Source organism: Somniosus microcephalus, unplaced genomic scaffold (assembly GCF_052327205.1).
Source record: "Somniosus microcephalus isolate GS21.2 unplaced genomic scaffold, FLI_Smic_1.0 unresolved_chr7, whole genome shotgun sequence".
In the NCBI taxonomy this organism is placed as follows: domain Eukaryota; kingdom Metazoa; phylum Chordata; class Chondrichthyes; order Squaliformes; family Somniosidae; genus Somniosus; species Somniosus microcephalus.
In genome coordinates, this window is record NW_028225185.1 from 20,855,425 (window position 1) to 20,874,307 (window position 18,883).

The window sequence follows — 18,883 nt, forward strand, 5'->3', positions numbered from 1 at the left end:
GGGAGAGAGAGAGAGAGGCCGGGGAGAGAGAGGGGCCGGGGGGAGAGAGAGAGAGAGACCGGGGGAGAGAGAGAGAGAGAGGGGCCAGGGGGAGAGAGAGAGAGAGGGGCCGGGGGAGAGAGAGAGAGAGAGGGGCCGGGGGGAGAGAGAGAGAGAGGGGCCGGGGGGAGTGAGAGAGAGAGAGGGGCCGGGGGGAGAGAGAGAGAGAGAGGGGGCCGGGGGGGAGAGAGAGAGAGGGGCCGGGGAGAGAGTGGGGCAGGGGGGAGAGAGAGAGAGGGGCCGGGGAGAGAGAGGGGCCGGGGGAGAGAGAGAGAGGGGCCGGGGAGAGAGAGGGGCAGGGGGGAGAGAGAGAGAGAGGCCGGGGAGAGAGAGGGGCCGGGGGGAGAGAGAGAGAGAGACCGGGGGAGAGAGAGAGAGAGAGGGGCCAGGGGGAGAGAGAGAGAGAGGGGCCGGGGGAGAGAGAGAGAGAGAGGGGCCGGTGGGGGAGAGAGAGAGAGAGGGGCCGGGGGGAGTGAGAGAGAGAGAGGGGCCGGGGGGAGAGAGAGAGAGAGAGGGGCCGGGGGGAGAGAGAGAGAGAGGGGCCGGGGGGAGAGAGAGAGAGAGGGGCCGGGGGGGAGAGAGAGGGCCGGGGGAGAGGGGGGGAGAGTGGCTGGGGGTAGGGGGGCGAGTGGCTGGGTGTAGAGGGGAGTCGCCGAGTCGGGGAGTGGGGGGCCTGGTGGGCGTAGAGACAGGAGATGTTGTTAATAACCATAAGCCACCATGGTGACCTTTGCTGTAGCAGGCCTGAGTCTCCGTGTGAGGAATGGGTCGCAGGTTTGAGCCCAGGACAGACATCGCTCACTATCATCCTCTTGAGTACATCACGGGTTCTAGAAATAGATTGGAGAAGGGGAAGTGCAACGAGACCTGGTTGTTCTTGTGCACCAGTCGCTGAAAGTAAGCATGCAGGTGCAGCAGGCGGTTAAGAAGGCAATGGTATGTTGGCCTTCGTAGCGAGAGGGTTCGAGTACAGGAGCAAGGATGTCTTGCTGCAGTTGTACAGGGCCTTGGTGAGACCACACCTTGAGTATTGTGTGCAGTTTTGGTCGCCTTACCTGAGGAAGGATGTTCTTGCCATAGAGGGAGTGCAGCGAAGATTCACCAGGCTGATACCTGGGATGGCAGGAATGACGTATGAGGAGAGATTGGGTCGATTGAGCTTATACTCGCTAGAGTTTAGAAGATTGAGAGGGGATTTTCATCGAAACCTATAAAATTCTGTCAGGCCTGGACAGACTCGATGCAGGAAGGATGTTTTTGATGGCCGGGGAGTCCAGAACCAGGGGTCACAGTCTAAGGATAAGGGGTAAGCCATTTAGGACTGAGATGAGGAGGAATTTCTTCACCCAGAGAGTGGTGAACCTGTGGAATTCTCTGCCACAGAAGGCGGTGGAGGCCAATTCATTAAATATATTCAAGAAAGAGTTGGATATATTTCTTAAGGCTAAAGGGATCAAGGGATATGGGATATGTAAGGTAGGAGCAGGAGTAGGCCATTCGGCCCCTCGAGCCCGCTCCGCCATTCAATGAGATCATGGCTGATCATCCAAATTCAGTACCCTGTCCCTGCCTTCTCCCCATATCCCTTGATCCCTTTAGCCTTAAGAAATATATCCAACTCCTTCTTGAATATATTTAATGAATTGGCCTCAACTGCCTTCTGTGGTAGAGAATTCCACAGGTTCACCACTCTCTGGGTGAAGAAATTCCTCCTCATCTCAGTCCTAAATGGCTTACCCCTTATCCTTAGGCTGTGACGCCTGGTTCTGGACTCCCCCGCCATCGGGAACATCCTTCCTGCATCTAGTCTGTCTCGTCCTGTTAGAATTTTTTAAGTTTCAATGAGATCCCCTCTCATTTTTCTGAACTCCAGCAAGTATAAGCCCAATCGACCCAATCTGTCCTCATACGTTATTCCTGCCATCCCAGGTATCAGTCTGGTGAATCTTCGCTGCACTCCCTCTATGGCAAGAACATCCTTCCTCAGATAAGGCGACCAAAACTGCACACAATACTCAAGGTATGTTCTCACCAAGGCCCTGTACAACTGCAGCAAGACATCCTAGTTCCTGTACTCGAATCCTCTCGCAACGAAGGCCAACATACCATTTGCCTTCTTAACCACCTGCTGCACCTGCATGCTTACCTTCAGCGACTGGTGCACAAGGACACCCAGGTCTCGTTGCACTTCCCCTTCTCTCAATCTATTAACATTCAGATAATAAACTGCCTTCCTGTTTTTGCCACCAAAGTGGATAACCTCGCATTTATCCACATTATACTGCATCTGCCCAATCACCCAACCTGTCCAAATCATACTGGAGTTTCTCGGCATCCTCCTCACAGCACACACGCCCACCCAGCTTTGTGTCGTCTGCAAACTTGGAGATATTACATCTAGTTCCCTTGTCTAGATCATTAATATATATTGTGAATAGCTGGGGTCCAAGGACCGATCCCTGTGGTACCCCACTAGTCACTGCCTGCAACTCAGAAAAAGACCCTTTTATTCCAACTCTTTGCTTCCTGTCTGCCAACCAGTTCTCTATCCAAGTCAGTACCTTGCCCCCAATCCCATGTGCCTTAACTTTACACGCTAATCTCTTATGTGGGACCTTATCGAAAGCCTTCTGAAAGTCCAAATACACCACATCCACTGGTTCTCCCTTATCTATTCCACCAGTTACATCCTCAAAAAATTCCAGTAGATTAGGCAAGCACGATTTACCTTTTGTAAATTCATGTTGACTTTGTCCGATCCTGTCACTGTTTTCCAAGTGCTCTGCTATTACATCTTTTATAATGGACTCTAGCATTTTCCCCACTACCGATGTCAGGCTTACCGGTCTGTAATTTCCCGTTTTCTCTCTACCACCTTTTTTGAATAGTGGGGTAACATTAGCTACCCTCCAATCCATGGGAACTGTTCCAGAGTCTATCGAGTTCTGGAAGATGACCAGCAATGCATCCACTATTTCTAGGGCCACTTCCTTAAGTACCCTAGGATGTAGATTATCAGGCCCTGGGGATTTATTGGCCTTCAATCCCGTCAATTTCCCTAACACCATTTCCCTACAAATTCTGGCACAAAACCCCTGTTGGATGTGCTGGAGGTTGTTGGGAGCCCGGGTTGGAAGATCGCTCTGGCGCTCTCCTGACCCGGCCCCCATCTCTCACCCTCCAGAAACCTCAGCTCATCCCAATCTCTGTTGCCCCGTGTCCTAACTCACACCGAGTCCCGTTCACCCATCACCCCCTGTGCTCACTGCCCCGTGTCCCAACCCGCACCGAGTCCCGTTCACCCATCACCCCCTGTGCTCACTGCCCCGTGTCCTAACTCGCACCCAGTCCCGTTCACCCATCACCCCCTGTGCTCACTGCCCCGTGTCCTAACTCGCACCGAGTCCCGTTCACCCATCACCCCCTGTGCTCACTGCCCCGTGTCCTAACTCGCACCATGTCCCGTTCACCCATCACCCCCTGTGCTCACTGCCCCGTGTCCTAACTCGCACCGAGTCCCGTTCACCCATCACCCCCTGTGCTCACTGCCCCGTGTCCTAACTCGCACCAAGTCTGGTTCACCCATCACCCCCTGTGCTCACTGCCCCGTGTCCTAACTCACACCGAGTCCCGTTCACCCTTCACCCCCTGTGCTCACTGCCCCGTGTCCTAACTCGCACCGAGTCCCGTTCACCCATCACCCCCTGTGCTCACTGCCCCGTGTCCTAACTCACACCCAGTCCCGTTCACCCTTCACCCCCTGTGCTCACTGCCCCATGTCCTAACTCACACCCAGTCCCGTTCACCCATCACCCCCTGTGCTCACTGCCCCGTGTCCTAACTCACACCGAGTCCCGTTCACCCATCACCCCCTGTGCTCACTGCCCCGTGTCCTAACTCACACCCAGTCCCGTTCACCCATCACCCCCTGTGCTCACTGCCCCGTGTCCTAACTCACACCCAGTCCCGTTCACCCATCACCCCCTGTGCTCACTGCCCCGTGTCCTAACTCACACCCAGTCCCGTTCACCCATCACCCCCTGTGCTCACTGCCCTGTGCTCACTGCCCCGTGTCCTAACTCACACCCAGTCCCGTTCACCCATCACCCCCTGTGCTCACTGCCCCGTGTCCTAACTCACACCCAGTCCCGTTCACCCATCACCCTCTGTGCTCGCTGACCTACGTTGGCTCCCGGTCCAGCAACACCTCAATTTCAAAATTCTCATCCTTGTGTTCAAATCCCTCCATGGCCCTCGCCCTCCCTATCTCTGTAACCTCCTCCAGCCCCACAACCCTCCGAGATCTCAGCGCTCCTCCAATTCTGGCCTCTGGCGCATCCCCCGATTTTCATCGCTCCACCATTGGCGGCCGTGCCTCTGCGAAGCTGTCAAACACTGACATTCTCTGTAGTTTGGTGCGTTCTTGAATTCAAGACCTCATCAAACCTCTTTCTTTTGCAGAAATTAGATGGTTGCTGCATTGGAGAATGCAATGGCTATCTGTCATCTCTACCGCGAAGGAGTGAGACTCTCCGCATACCCATCGACTGAAGCATACAGGAAGAAACAAAGGTAAGTACACTTTTTCTAACACTTTGGACTTACCTCAGATACTTACCTCTCCACACTTGCGCCCATCACTCACCTCCACAGCCCACTTTTGGAACCCCCCGATCCCCGCAGACCCACTGCTCGCCTCGGTGTCCCTGGCGGGGTTCGGAGCCTTTGGGAAGCCCACACTTGTGTTGGCAAAATGGGGATAAGCCTATTTTCTGCCTGTTAACTACCTGTTAACAGTTGGGCACCTGCCCCCAAATTCTGCCATTTTCCCGGCAGTCCTGCCTACAGACTCGCCTCCCCAGGGCTGGCAAAATCCAGCCCTATGGCTCTGTGACTGAGATGGATTTTTGGGTGAGGGTATCGAGGGATACGGAGCAAAGGCGGGTAGATGGGGTTGAGGTGCGGGTCAGCCAGGAGCCAATAACGTATAGAAACATCGAAACATAGAAGATAGGAGCAGGAGTCGGCCATTCGGCCCCTCGAGCCTGCTCCGCCATTCAATGCGATCATGGCTGATCATCCAAACTCAGTACCCGGTCCCTGCTTTCTCCCCATATCCCTTGATCCCTTTAGCCTTAAGAAATATATCTAACTCCTTCTTGAATATATTTAATGAATTGGCCTCTACTGCCTTCTGTGGTGGAGAATTCCACAGGTTCACCACTCTCTGGGTGAAGAAATTCCTCCTCATCTCTGTCCTAAATGGCTTACCCCTTATCCTTAGACTGTGACCCCTGGTTCTGGACTCCCCGCCATCGGGAACATCCTTCCTGCATCTAGTCTGTCTAGTCCTGTCAGAATTTTATAAGTTTCAATGCGATCCCCTCTCATTCTTCTAAACTCCAGCGAATATAAGCCCATAGAAATTACAGCACAGAAACAGGACAAGTTGAGTAGACTGTTAAAAGAAGCCATACTGGATTCTGGACTTTATAAATAGAGGCAGAAGCCTCGATATTAATCTCACACCCCCAACAATGTGTCCCCAGCCTGCCTCACACGCGCCCGTTGCCTTTTATCTGGCAGAGAATATCAAGGCGTCCATTGTACCGCTGTGGAGAGGCGGGACCTCTCACTCACATGTTGAGATCGGAATCACGCTGTGCAATTGGGGCCTGGTTCAAATGGACTGTTGCCCCGCGGATTTCCCAGGGGTTGGGAAACGCGGCAGCAAAAGGGAGGCGGGACTTGCCGGCTCCACAGGGGTAGGTGCTTCTTTCAGCACTCCTTGTGGGGCCAGGTGGAGTGCTCGCCCCCACCCCCAACCCCCACCACCCCCCGACCATCCCCAACCCCTGCCCAAGCCCCGCAAGGAAGCCTTCAGCCTCCCTCAGCCCTGATTTCAGCCTCTCTTCCCCGCCCCCCCCCCCCCGATCGCGGGCTTCTCCATCCCACCTCACCCCACCCCCCCAACGCCCCTCCGCGACCAGTGACCTGGCCCCTCCCCCCTCCCACAAGCCCCCTCTCTCAGTCCCTCGCCCCTCCCAATTGCGGGGACCCATTCCCAAAGGTCCCCGGCTGTGGGAAACAGAAGAACAAAACGATAACGAGGAACTACCATAGCATCCAGCAGGACCTCCGCATCCCGGGTCTTATCGGGTTTCCCCGTGCTCCCCCACACCCTCCCCGGAAATATCGGGCCACAGAGTACAAAAGTAAGGAAGTTATGCTAAACATTTATAAATCACTGGTTCGGCCCCAACACGAGTATTGTGTCCTAACACACTTTAGGAAGGATGTCAAGGCCTTGGAGAGGGTGCGGAGGAGATTGACCAGAATGGTACCAGGGATGAGGAACTTCAGTGACGTGGAGAGACTGGAGAAGCTGGGGTTGTTCTCCTTGGAGCAGAGAAGGTTAAGGGGAGATTTAATAGAGGTGCTCAAAATCCTGAGGGGTTTTGATCGAGTAAATAAGGAGAAACTGTTTCCAGTGGCAGGAGGGTCGGTAACCAGAGGACACAGATTGAAGATAATCGGCAAAAGAACCAGAGGGGGAGATGAGGAGAATGTTTTTTACGCAGCGAGTTGTTGTGATCTGGAATGCGCTGCCTGAAAGGGCGGTGGAAGCAGATTCAATAGTGACTTTCAAAAGGGAATTGGAGAAATACTTGAAGGGGAAAAATTCACAGGGCTGTGGGGAAAGAGCAGGGGGGAGTGGGACTAATTGGAGAGCTCTTTCAAAGAGCCGGCACAGGCACGGTGGGCCGAATGGCCTCCTCCTGTGCTATGATTCGGCACAACTGGTCCATGCTGGTGGTTATGCTCCTCTCACCCCTCTTCATCTCACCCTATCAACAAATCTTTCTATTCCTTCCTCCCCTATCTACTTACCTCGCTTCCCCCAATTGAATGGCAGAGCAGGCTCGAGGGGCCAAATGGCCTCCTCCTGTTCCTAATGTTCCTCATTTGGCTCTGCTCTTTTCTGATTACACACCATGAGGCACCTTGGGTTGAAAACGTGTTGTCTACATGTTGTTGCTGCTGCTTGTCCGATCTCCCTGCGACATTCCTAGGACACCGCGCAGATTAGTTATTGGTGTTGGTAAGGGACGATGATCAGGTTTGATCATTTTTAAAATTCATTCCTGCGATGTGGGCGTCACTGGCGAGGCGAGCATTTATTGCCCATCCCTAAGTGCCCCTTGAGAAGGTGGTGGTGAGCCGCCTTCTTGAACCGCTGCAGTCCGTGTGGTGAAGGTACTCCCACAGTGCTGTTAGGGAGGGAGTTCCAAGATTTTGACCCAGCGACGATGAAGGATCGGCGATATATTTCCAAGTCAGGATGGTGTGTGACTCGGGGGGGAACTTGGAGGTGGCGGTGTTCCCATGCGCCTGCTGCCCTTGTCCTTCTAGGTGGAAGAGGTCGCAGGTTTGGGAGGGGCTGCCGAAGAAGCCTTGGCGAGTTGCTGCAGTGCATCTTGTAGATGGTACACACTGCAGCCACGGTACGCCGGTGGTGGAGGGAGTGAATGTTTAAGGTGGTGGATGGGGTGCCAATCAAGCGGGCTGCTTTGTCCTGGATGGTGTCGAGCTTCTTGAGTGTTGTTGGAGCTGCACTCATCCAGGCAAGTGGAGAGTATTCCATCACACTCCTTACTTGTGCCTTGTAGATGGTGGAAAGGCTTTGGGGAGTCAGGAGGTGAGACACTCGCCGCAGAATACCTAGCCTCTGACCTGCTCTTGTTGCCACAGTATTTATGTGGCTGGTCCAGTTACGTTTCTGGTCAATGGTGACCCCCCCCAGGATGTTGATGGTGGGGGATTCTGCGATGGTAATGCCGTTGAATGTCAAGGGGCGATGGTTAGATTCTCGTTTGTTGGAGATAGTCAATGCCTGGCACTTGTGCGGCGCAAATGTTACCTGCCACTTATCAGCCCAAGGCTGAATGTTGTACAGGTCTTATTGCATGTAGGCATGGACTGCTTCATCATCTGAGGAGTTGTGAATGGCGCTGAACACTGTGCAGTCATCAGCGAATATCCCCATTTCTGACCTTATGTTGGAGGGAAGGTCATTGATGAAGTAGCTGAAGATGGTTGGGCCTAGGACACTGCCCTGAGGGACTCCTGCAGCAATATCCTGGGGCTGTGATGATTGACCTTCAACCACCACAATCTTTGTGCTAGCTATGACTCCAGCCATTGGAGATTTTTCCCCCTGTTTCCCATTGACTTCAGTTTTACTAGGGTTCCTTGATGCCACACTCGGCCAAATGCTGCCTTGATGTCAAGGGCAGTCACTCCCGCCTCACCTCTGGAATTCAGCTCCTTTGTCCATGTTTGGACCGAGGCTGTAATGAGGTCGGGAGCCGAGTGGTCTTGGCGGAACCCAAACTAGGCATCAGTGAGCAGGTTATTGGTGAGTAAGTGCTGCTTGATAGCACTGTCGATGACACCTTCTATCACTTTGCTGATGATTGAGAGTAGACTGATGGGGCGGTAATTGGCCAGATTAGATTTGTCCTGCTTTTTGTGGACAGGACATACCTGGGCAGTTTTCCACATTGTCAGATAGATGCCAGTGTTGTAGCTGTACTGGAACAGCTTGGCTAGAGGCGCGGCTAGTTCTGGAGCACAAGTCTTCAGCACAATAGCCGGGATGTTGTCCAGGCCCACAGCCTTTGCTGTATCCAGTGCGCTCAACCGTTTCTTGATATCATGTGGAGTAAATCGAATTGGCTGAAGACTGGCTTCTGTGATGGTGGGGACCACAGGAGTAGGCCGATATGGATCATTCACTCGGCACTTCTGGCTGAAGGTGGTTGCAAACGGCTCAGCCTTGTCTTTTGCACTAACGTGCTGGGCTCCACCATCATTGAGGATGGGGATATTCATGGAGCCTCATCTTCCCGTTAGTTGTTTAACGGTCCACCACCATTCACGACTGGATGTGGCAGGACTGCAGAGCTTTGATCTGATCCGTTGATTGTGGGATCACTTAGCCCTGTCTATAGCATGCTGCTTCCGCTGTTTAGCATGAATGTAGTCCTGTGTTGCAGCTTCCCCAGGTTGGCACCTCATTTTTAGGTACGCCTGGTGCTGCTCCTGGCATGCTCTTCTACACTCCTTATTGAACCAGGGTTGGTCCCCTCGCTTGATGGTAATGGTAGAGTGAGGGATATGCCGGGCCATGAGGTTGCAGATTGTGGTGGAATACAATTCTACTGCTGATGATGGCCCACAGCGCCTCATGGATGCCCAGTTCTGAGCTGCTAGATCTGAGCTCCGACCAGAGCGGACCTGCGTGGGAACACTGAGCATCGGCGGCAGTTTAAAATCGGTGGCAGTGAGTGAGGAGCGAGGCGAGGCCCGACCAGTTCAACAGCCAGGGAGAGAGGTAAAAAGTAATCAAAGTGTGACGTCACCAGGAAGCAGGTAAGTGATTGGTTGGTGAGTATTTCTCTTTTTTTTAAACTTTAACTCTGGTTTATAGTTTCTAATTTGTAATAAGGTGGATGAATTGGCTGCGCAAATAGAGGTAAACGAATACGATTTGGTTGGGATTACGGAAACGTGGCTCAAGGATGGCCAAGACTGGGAACTCAACATCCAGGGGTATTTGATATTCAGGAAAGATAGGCAAAAAGGAAAGGGAGGTGGGGTAGCATTACTGGTTAAAGAAGGGATTAACACAATTGTAATGAAGGATATTAGCTCTGATGAGGTGGAATCTGTATGGGTAGAATTGAGAAATACTAAGGGGAAAAAAACGTTAGTGGGAGTGGTATATAGACCTCCAAACAGTAAGGCAGAGGTTGGGGATGGCATTAAAAGGGAAATTAAAGAAGCGTGCAATAAGGGCACAGCAGTCATCATGGGTGACTTTAATCTACATATAGATTGGGCCAACCAAATTAGTAACAATACTGTGGAGGAGGAATTCCTGGAGTGTTTACGGGATGGTTTCCTGGACCAATATGTCAAGGAACCAACCAGAGATCAGGCCATCTTAGACTGGGTATTATGTAACGAGAAAGGATTAATTAGCAATCTTGTTGTACGAGGCCCCTTGGGTCGGAGCGATCATAATATGATCGAATTCTTCATTAAGATGGAGAATGAAGTAGTTGACTCAGAGACTAGGGTCCTCAATTTAAATAAAGGAAACTACGATGGTCTGAGGAGCGAGTTGGGTAGGATTGATTGGGGAATGGCACTCAAAGGGTTGACGGTAGATAGGCAATGGCAAACATTCAAAGACCGAATGGATGACCTACAGAATTTGTTCATCCCAGTTTGGCATAAAAATAAAACAAAAAAGGTGACTCAACCGTGGCTAACAAGGGAAATTAGGGATAGCATAAGATCCAAGGAGAGCACATATAAATTGACCAGAAAAAGCAATAATCCTGAGGATAGGGAGCAGTTTAGGATTCAACAAAGGAGGACAAAGGGATTAATTAAGAAAGGGAAAATAGAATATGAGAGTAAGCTTGTAGGGAACATAAAAACTGACTGTAAAAGCTTTTATAGATAAGTGAAGAGAAAAAGATTGGTGAAGTCAAGCGTAGGTCCCTTGCAGTCAGAATCAGGGGAATTTATAATGGGGAACAAAGAAATTGCAGACCAACTAAATACATGTTTTGGTTCTGTCTTCACAAAGGAGGACACAAATAACCTCCCAGAGATGCCGGGGAACATAGGGTCTGATGAAAGGGTGGAACTGAAAGAAATCAGTATTTGTAGGGAAATGGTGTTAGGGAAATTGATGGGACTGAAGGCCGATAAATCACCAGGGCCTGATAATCTACATCCTAGGGTACTTAAGGAAGTGGCCCTAGAAATAGTAGATGCATTGCTGATTATCTTCCAACATTCGATGGAATCTGGAACAGTTCCCATGGATTGGAGGGTAGCTAATGTTACCCCACTATTCAAAAAAGGTTGTAGAGAGAAAACGGGGAATTACAGACCGGTAAGCCTGACATCGATAGTGGGGAAAATGCTAGAGTCCATTATAAAAGATGTAATAGCAGAGCACTTGGAAAGCAGTGACTGAATCGGACAAAGTCAACATGGATTTACAAAAGGTAAATCGTGCTTGACTAATCTACTGGAATTTTTTGAGGATGTAACTGGTAAAATAGATAAGGGAGAACCAGTGGATGTGGTGTATTTGGACTTTCAGAAGGCTTTCGATAAGCTCCCGCATAAGAGATTAGCGTGCAAAATTAAGGCACATGGGATTGGGGGTAAGGTATTGACTTGGATAGAGAACTGGTTGGCAGACAGAAAGCAAAGAGTTGGAATAAACGAGTCATTTTCCGAGTGGCAGGCAGTGACTACTGGGGTACCGCAAGGATCGGTCCTAGGACCCCAGCTGTTTACAATATATATTAATGATCTGGACGAGGGAATTGGATGTAATATCTCCAAATTTGCAGATGACACAAAGCTGGGTGGGAGGGTATGCTGTGAGGAGGATGTCGTGAAACTCCAGTACGATTTGGACAGGTTGGGTGACTGGGCAGAAACATGGCAAATGCACTATAATGTGGATAAATGTGAGGTTATCCACTTTGGTGGCAAAAACAGGAAGGCAGATTATTATTTGAATGGCAATAGATTGGGAGAAGGGGAAGTGCAAAGAGACCTGGGTGTTCTTGTGCACCAGTCGCTGAAGGTAAGCATGCAGGTGCAGCAAGCGGTTAAGAAGGCAAATGGTATGTTGGCCTTCGTAGCAAGAGGGTTTGAGTACAGGAACAAGGATGTCTTGCTACAGTTGTACAGGGCCTTGGTGAGACCGCACCTTGAGTATTGTATGCAGTTTTGTTCGCCTTACCTGAGGAAGGACGTGCTTGCCATGGAAGGAGTGCAGCGAAGATTCACCAGGCTGATACCTGGGATGGCAGGAATGACGTATGAGGAGAGATTGTGACGATTGGGCTTATACTCACTGGAGTTTAGAAGATTGAGAGGGGATCTCATCGAAACCTATAAAATTCTGTCAGGCCTGGACAGACTAGATGCAGGAAGGATGTTTCTGATGGCTGGGGAGTCCAGAACCAGGGGTCATAGTCTAAGGATAAGGGGTAAACCATTTAGGACTGAAATGAGGAGGAATTTCTTCACCCAGAGAGTGGTGAGCCTGTGGAATTCTCTGCCACAGAGGGCAGTGGAGGCCAGTTCATTAAATATGTTCAAGAAAGAGTTGGATATATTTCTTAAGGCTAAAGGGATCAAGGGATATGGGGAGAAGACAGGGACAGGGTACTGAATTTGGATGATCAGCCATGATCTCATTGAATGGCGGAACAGGCTTGAAGGGCCGAATGGCCTCCTCCTGCTCCTATCTTCTATGTTTCTATGTTTCTGAATCTATCCCATTTAGCGAAGTGGTAGTGCCACACAACACAATGGAGGGTGTCCTCAGTGTGAAGATGGTACTTCAACTCCACAAGGACTGTGCAGTGGTCACTGCTACCAATACTGTCATGGACAGATCCATCTGCGATAGGTTGATTGTTGAGGACGAGGTCAAGTAGGTTTTTCCCTCATGTTAGTTCTCTCACCACCAGTCGCAGGCCCAGTCTGGCAGCTCTGTCCTTCAGGACTCGGCCAGCTCGGTCAGTAGTGGTGCTACCTGTTGTGTCCGTGTGTTGATAGAGACACTGAAGACAGGAGTTGGTTTCACAGGTGTTTACTAAACAAAGTCTGGAGGGGAACTAACTGATACAACACAATATACAGGCTTATATAGCCCGAGTGGCCATTACCGGCATTACAGTACACATGGGGCTCTTAAAGGCACATACACTACAATTCCTCCCCTTTTAGCTGACCAGTACATAATATTTTAAGTAATCATTAGTTACATGTTACAAGAAAAATAATCTACACATTGCTGCAGTTAATTAATTATAAGTCAGTCTCTCTGGAGGCTTCCTGACTCGGTCCGGATAACGCCTCGGTGGTGTAGTAGTTTCTGGTGGTGTAGTAGGTTCTTTTGGCAAGGCTGATTCGGCTTGAATGCCAGTGTCGGGTTCATCGGGTTCCAGTATCACCGGATCGGAGGTAGATATGGGTATCTCTACTTCATCATTAGGCGTATAGAGTTGTGGTGTAGGTTGTCCCTTTTCGGATGACTCTATGATTTGGTCAGCATGGCGCCTTATTATGCTTTCTCCGATGTCCACGGTATACATCAGCGGTCCTAGTCGTGTGCAGATAGTTCCAGGCTGCCATTTCTCGGTACGGTAGTCCCGGGCCAAAACTTGTTGACCTATCTGGAAGGTTCTAGTTGGCCTTTCATTCATGCCTTGAAATTGCCGGTTCTCCACGTCCCTTCTGATGTTTGGCTTGATCAAATCCAGCCGGCATCTTAGGCTTCTATTGAAGAACATCATGGCGGGAGTTTGGTTTGTAACCATATGTGTTGCATTCCTGTATGCGAACAAGAAGTTATCCACCTTGTGCTGAAGTTTTATGTCTTCATTACCCATGGCCTTTATGGCCTTCTTGAAGGTCTGGACAAACCTTTCAGCCAATCCATTGGTGGCGGGATGGTATGGGGCGGACGTGTAGTGCTTAACCCCATTGTTTTTTAAGAACTTCCTGAATTCTTCAGACACAAATTGCGGTCCATTATCAGAACAGATCTGTTCCAGCAGCCCATTCCTGGCAAATATGGTCCAGTCACCAATGCAAGTATTGAAAGAGAAACCAGGAACGACCCGACACTGTCCCGGGTCTACGAAGTGACAGTGAAGGGATGGCCAGCACATGGTGATCCACTGTTACCGGCATTCTCAGCAAGACGAGACCAGCTGTCCGTCTGTCAAGGAACATTGATGTATGGAACAAGGGTGATTATTCCTCCTAAGTTAAGAGAGAGAGTTCTAAAGGAACTGCATGAAGGTCATCTGGGGGGAGTCAAGATGAAAAGCCTTGCTAGGGCTTATGTGTGGTGGCCGGGTATCGACCAACAGATAGAGGATCTGACGAAAAGCTGCTCAGGGTGCCAAAAAGTGCAAAATGCACCTCCGATTGCACCGCTGCATCCATGGGAATGGCCTTCAACCCCATGGCAACGTGTACATATTGACTTTGCTGGTCCATTCATGGACTCCATGTTTTTAATTGCGGTGGACGCACATTCTAAATGGCCAGAAGTGATTAAGATGACTACCACTACCTCGGAAAAGACGATTGCGGTGCTAAGAACGATATTTGCAAGAAATGGATTGCCAGAACAAATATGTTCAGACAACGGACCGCAGTTCGTGTCAGAAGAATTCCAGAAATTCATGAAGAAGAATGGGGTGAAACATTATACCTCTGCCCCATATCATCCGGCTACAAACGGGTTGGCCGAGAGATTTGTACAAACGTTCAAAAAAGCAATAAAGGCCATGAGCGAAGGTCAGATTCCACTACAACACAAGGTGGACAAATTCCGACTGGCATATCGAAACGCCACTCATGCAGTGACAAACCAAAGTCCTGCCATGATGTTCTATAACAGGAGGTTGCGGTCCAGGTTGGACTTGTTAAAACCAAATGTGCGGAGGGAAGTTGAAAACAAACAGTTCCAGCATATAAATAACAAGACCACTCGGAGTTTCGAAATAGGACAACCAGTGTTAGCCCGGGACTATAAAAACGAGAAATGGCAATCTGGAACAATTCGGGCCAGACGAGGACCCCTGATGTACACGGTAGATATTGGTGAAAATGTAATACGGCGTCATGCTGACCAACTGGTAGAATCGAGAACAAGGGTCGAACCCAGGGTTACGGCAGAGACAACCGTGGAAGAAGTTAGTGAACCTGAAGCATCTACCTCAGAAGTGAATGTACCTGAGGATGATGTCCAATCCATAAGAAATCAACTAGATGAGTCACCCCAGCAACGAGAATCAGAGACCCCTGAAAGGCGTTATCCAACTCAAATCAGGAGGCCTCCTCAGAGACTGAATCTTTGAACTGTTTTGCATGAAGTTGTATATATATATACTATATGTTATTATGTTATGTTAAATGGGGATATAACTGTTAAGCTAAAAAGGGAGGATTGTGGTGTATGTAAAAATGGATACCAACGGCTGGTGGTCTGTCAGAAGCGTAAACTTTTGGCCCTGCAGGTGATGATTAAACTTCTTTACTCCCCACACAAGGCTGAGAGCCTCCCTATCTATCTGAGCATAGTTGCGCTCAGCGGAGGTCAATGATCTGGATGCGAACGCAACTGGCCTCTCCAGGCCATTTGGCAACTTGTGTGAGAGTACTGCCCCAATACCATATGGAGAAGCATCACAAGCCAAATGAATAGGCAGCGTTGGGTTGAAGTGAGCCAACACTTCCTCTGAGGTGATCAATGCCTTGCTTTTGCGAAAGGCCCTCTTACAGTCCTCGCTCCACTTCCATGGTACTCCCTTCTGCAAAAGAGCATTCAGCGGGTGCAGCACCGTGGATAAATTTGGCAGAAACTTATGGTTATAGTGAATCAACCCTAGGAACGACCTCAACTGGGATACATTATCCGGAGCGGGAGCCTTCACAACAGCTTCGATCTTGTCAGGAGACTTATGAAGCCCCTCCTGGTCAATGACATGACCACAGTACGAGATCCGCTTCTGAAAGAACTCACATTTCTGGCGATTAACTCGAAGTCCATATTCTTTCAATCTGGTGAGCACCAGTTCCAAATTTGCAAGGTGTTCCTCGTCATCATCTCCTGTAATCAGAAGATCGTCCAGGTAACATTGTGTGCCTGGAATTCCCTGTAATACCTGCTCCATGGCCCTCTGCCAAATTGCTGGAGCCGATGCCACTCCAAAAACCAGTCTATTATACCGGTACAAGCCTCTATGCGTGTTGATCGTGAGATACTGGCGTGACTCTTCCTCAACTTCCATCTGTAAGTACGCCTGCGCCAGGCCTATCTTGGTGAAGTGTTTCCCGCCAGACAACGAAGCGAAGATATCCTCAATCCGCGGAAGCGGATACTGCACCGTGTGAAGCACCGGATTAACAGTGATCTTGAAATCTCCACAGATGCGAACCTTCCCCGGTTCCCCCGGCTTGTTGCTCTTGTGGACCACCTTTACCTCTATCTTCCCGATGGGGTATACTCTTTGCCCCGTGTATGTTTTCAATACAATCTCCGTATCCCGTAGGGGAATATGTAGGAATAACCTTTTGTAATCTTGCTTATTCATGACCGTCAATGCCGATCCAGTGTCCAATTCCATCTTCACTTGGACTCCTGCTATCTGAAGTGTGACCCAGATTGTTTGGAGGTCTGCTTCATTACCAACATTGTGTACTCTTAGACTACCCAGTTCATTACTGCTGGAGTCTGAATTTGACTTCTGTTCGTTCGAACTGTTCTCTGTCACCTTGTGTACCTTTCTGTACTTTTCCTGCGGTGACTTTTTGTTGCTGGTCTTCTTTCCTGACCGGCATACTTTAGCTATGTGACCAAGCCTGCCACATTTTCTGCATTCCTGATTTTTGAACCAGCACTGGTTCTGATCGTGCGTTGTCTTTCCACAACGATAACATTTTACTGTACTCAAGACCATTTGATTGGTGCTGAGTTCCGATGACCGTAGCTGCATTTCCGCAGTGCCTCTCGCTGCGGCTTCGTGCGATGCTGCAATAGTGACAGCTTTATCAAGCGTAAGATCATTCTCCTCAAGCAGTCGCTTTTGTGTTCCTTCTTTTAACAATCCACACACAAATTTATCTCTCAGCGCATCTGCTAGTCCTGTTCCAAACTGACAGTACTTTGATAGCTTACGCAGTTCAATTAAAAATTCAGCGTTGCTTTCGTCTTTCAGCTGCGTTCTTCTGTAAAATTTAAATCGTTCCGCTATCATCAGCGGCGTGGGGTTTAAATGATTTTTCAGGACAGTAACAATATTCGCGAAAGTCTGATCCGCCGGTTTATCTGGTGACAGAAGGTGCTTCAATAGCCCGTATGTCTTCGCACCCATTGAGCTTAATAAGGTTAGTGCTTTCTCATCATCTGGTACCTTATTTGCTTTACAATAAACTTCCATGCGTTCTACATACGTGGTCCAATCTTCGATATCGCTATCAAAGGTATTAATGTTCCCATGTTTAGGCATCCTTGCAAGTTTTTAAATTTTTCTTTTTCTCAAAATGGCGGTCTTTCCCGCGCTCGTCTTCTTCCCCCGCCGACTACAATGGCGGATTCCCACGTTTGCCTTCTTCCCCCGCTGGCTGCAATGGCGATTGCCGTGCTGCTGCCGTTCTCGCCTCCCCAGCGGTTCTCAATTCCCCGACGCTGCTTTTACTCCCCCGCGGTTCCCGTGGGCATTCACGCTTCCCCTGCTGTTGCGCCTCTCAGCCCCGCATGCAGCCCGGTCCTTTACACCGGCTGCGTTTGAGTTCTCCGCGGCTCTCGTGCCTTAAGCTGCCCCAGTCGCTGCGCCTCTCGGCCTCGATTGCAGCCCGGCCCTTTTCACCGGCCGTGGTCGAGTTCTCTGCCCTTTTTCCTCCGTTTTCCCTCCCCCACTCCACAGTCAACGCGGCCGACTTTCTGCTCGTGTCGCTGATCGGCTTACCCACCACCATGGTAGAAGGGATGATCACTGCCTGTCGCTGATGGAGGGCTTCGTGGTCAGAATTTTTCTTTTTAACCCGGGTTCTCGATGCCTCCTGTGCGATGGTGCTCAGCAGGATGATGAGGGCGGATGCCTCTTCTCGACGCCCGTTCTGAGGACGAAGCTGCCTTGGATGTAAAACTGCCGCAGGGTAAGATCGGACTCGTCGCCACTGTTAAGTCTGTGTGTCCCAGTTATGCTTATTATAAATCACTGGACACAGACCACAAGAATAACTTTTAACAGGTCTTTACTATTCGGAGGTCAGGGCTGAACTGCCCAGCAAATCCCTACACAACGTTTATATACCGGTGTGGTCACCACCGGTATTACAGTATACAGCAGCCAAGAGAAAGTAGTACATCTTTTAAGGTAGTTCTCTTAAGGTGGAACAGGTTACATACACCACACTTTTTAGGGTTGAATATGGAGATGAGGGGTTGATGGTCAGTCAACAAGGTAAATTTTTGTCCGTGTAGGTAATGGTTGAATTTCTTCACTCCCCATACCAGGCTGAGTGCTTCCCTGTCGATTTGGGCATAGTTACGCTCAGCTGAGTTCAATGAGCGTGACGCAAAAGCTATCGGCCGTTCCGAGCCATCAGGGAATTTATGCGATAATACTGCTCCTACGCCGTAAGGGGATGCATCGCACGCCAGTCTGATTGGCAGTGATGGGTTGTAATGAGTCAAAACTTCTTTGGACGTGATTAAGTCTTTGCATTTATGGAAGGCATGTTTACAGTCTTCGCTCCATTTCCAAATTACTCCTGTTTGTAACAGTTCATTAAGAGGGTGTAGAAGAGTTGATAAGTTTGGTAAAAATTTATGATAGTAATTTATTAATCCCAGGAACGACCTTAATTGTGAAACATTTTCAGGTGCTGGGGCTTTTATGACCGCTTCAATTTTTTCAGGTGACTTATGCAACCCTTCCTTATTAATTATGTGGCCACAATATGATATTTGATTTTGGAAAAATTCGCACTTGGGGCGATTTGCTTGTAGGCCCCGTTCTCTCAGCCTAGTGAGCACCTGCTCCAAATTGGCAAGGTGCTCGTTGTCGTTTTATCCTGTTACAAGGATGTCGTCTAGGTAGCATTGAGTCCCCAGAATCCCTTGGAGGACTTGCTCCATAGCTCTTTGCCAGATAGCTGGAGCGGATGCCACTCCGAAATCCAGTCGATTGTACTGGTACAGACCTTTGTGTGT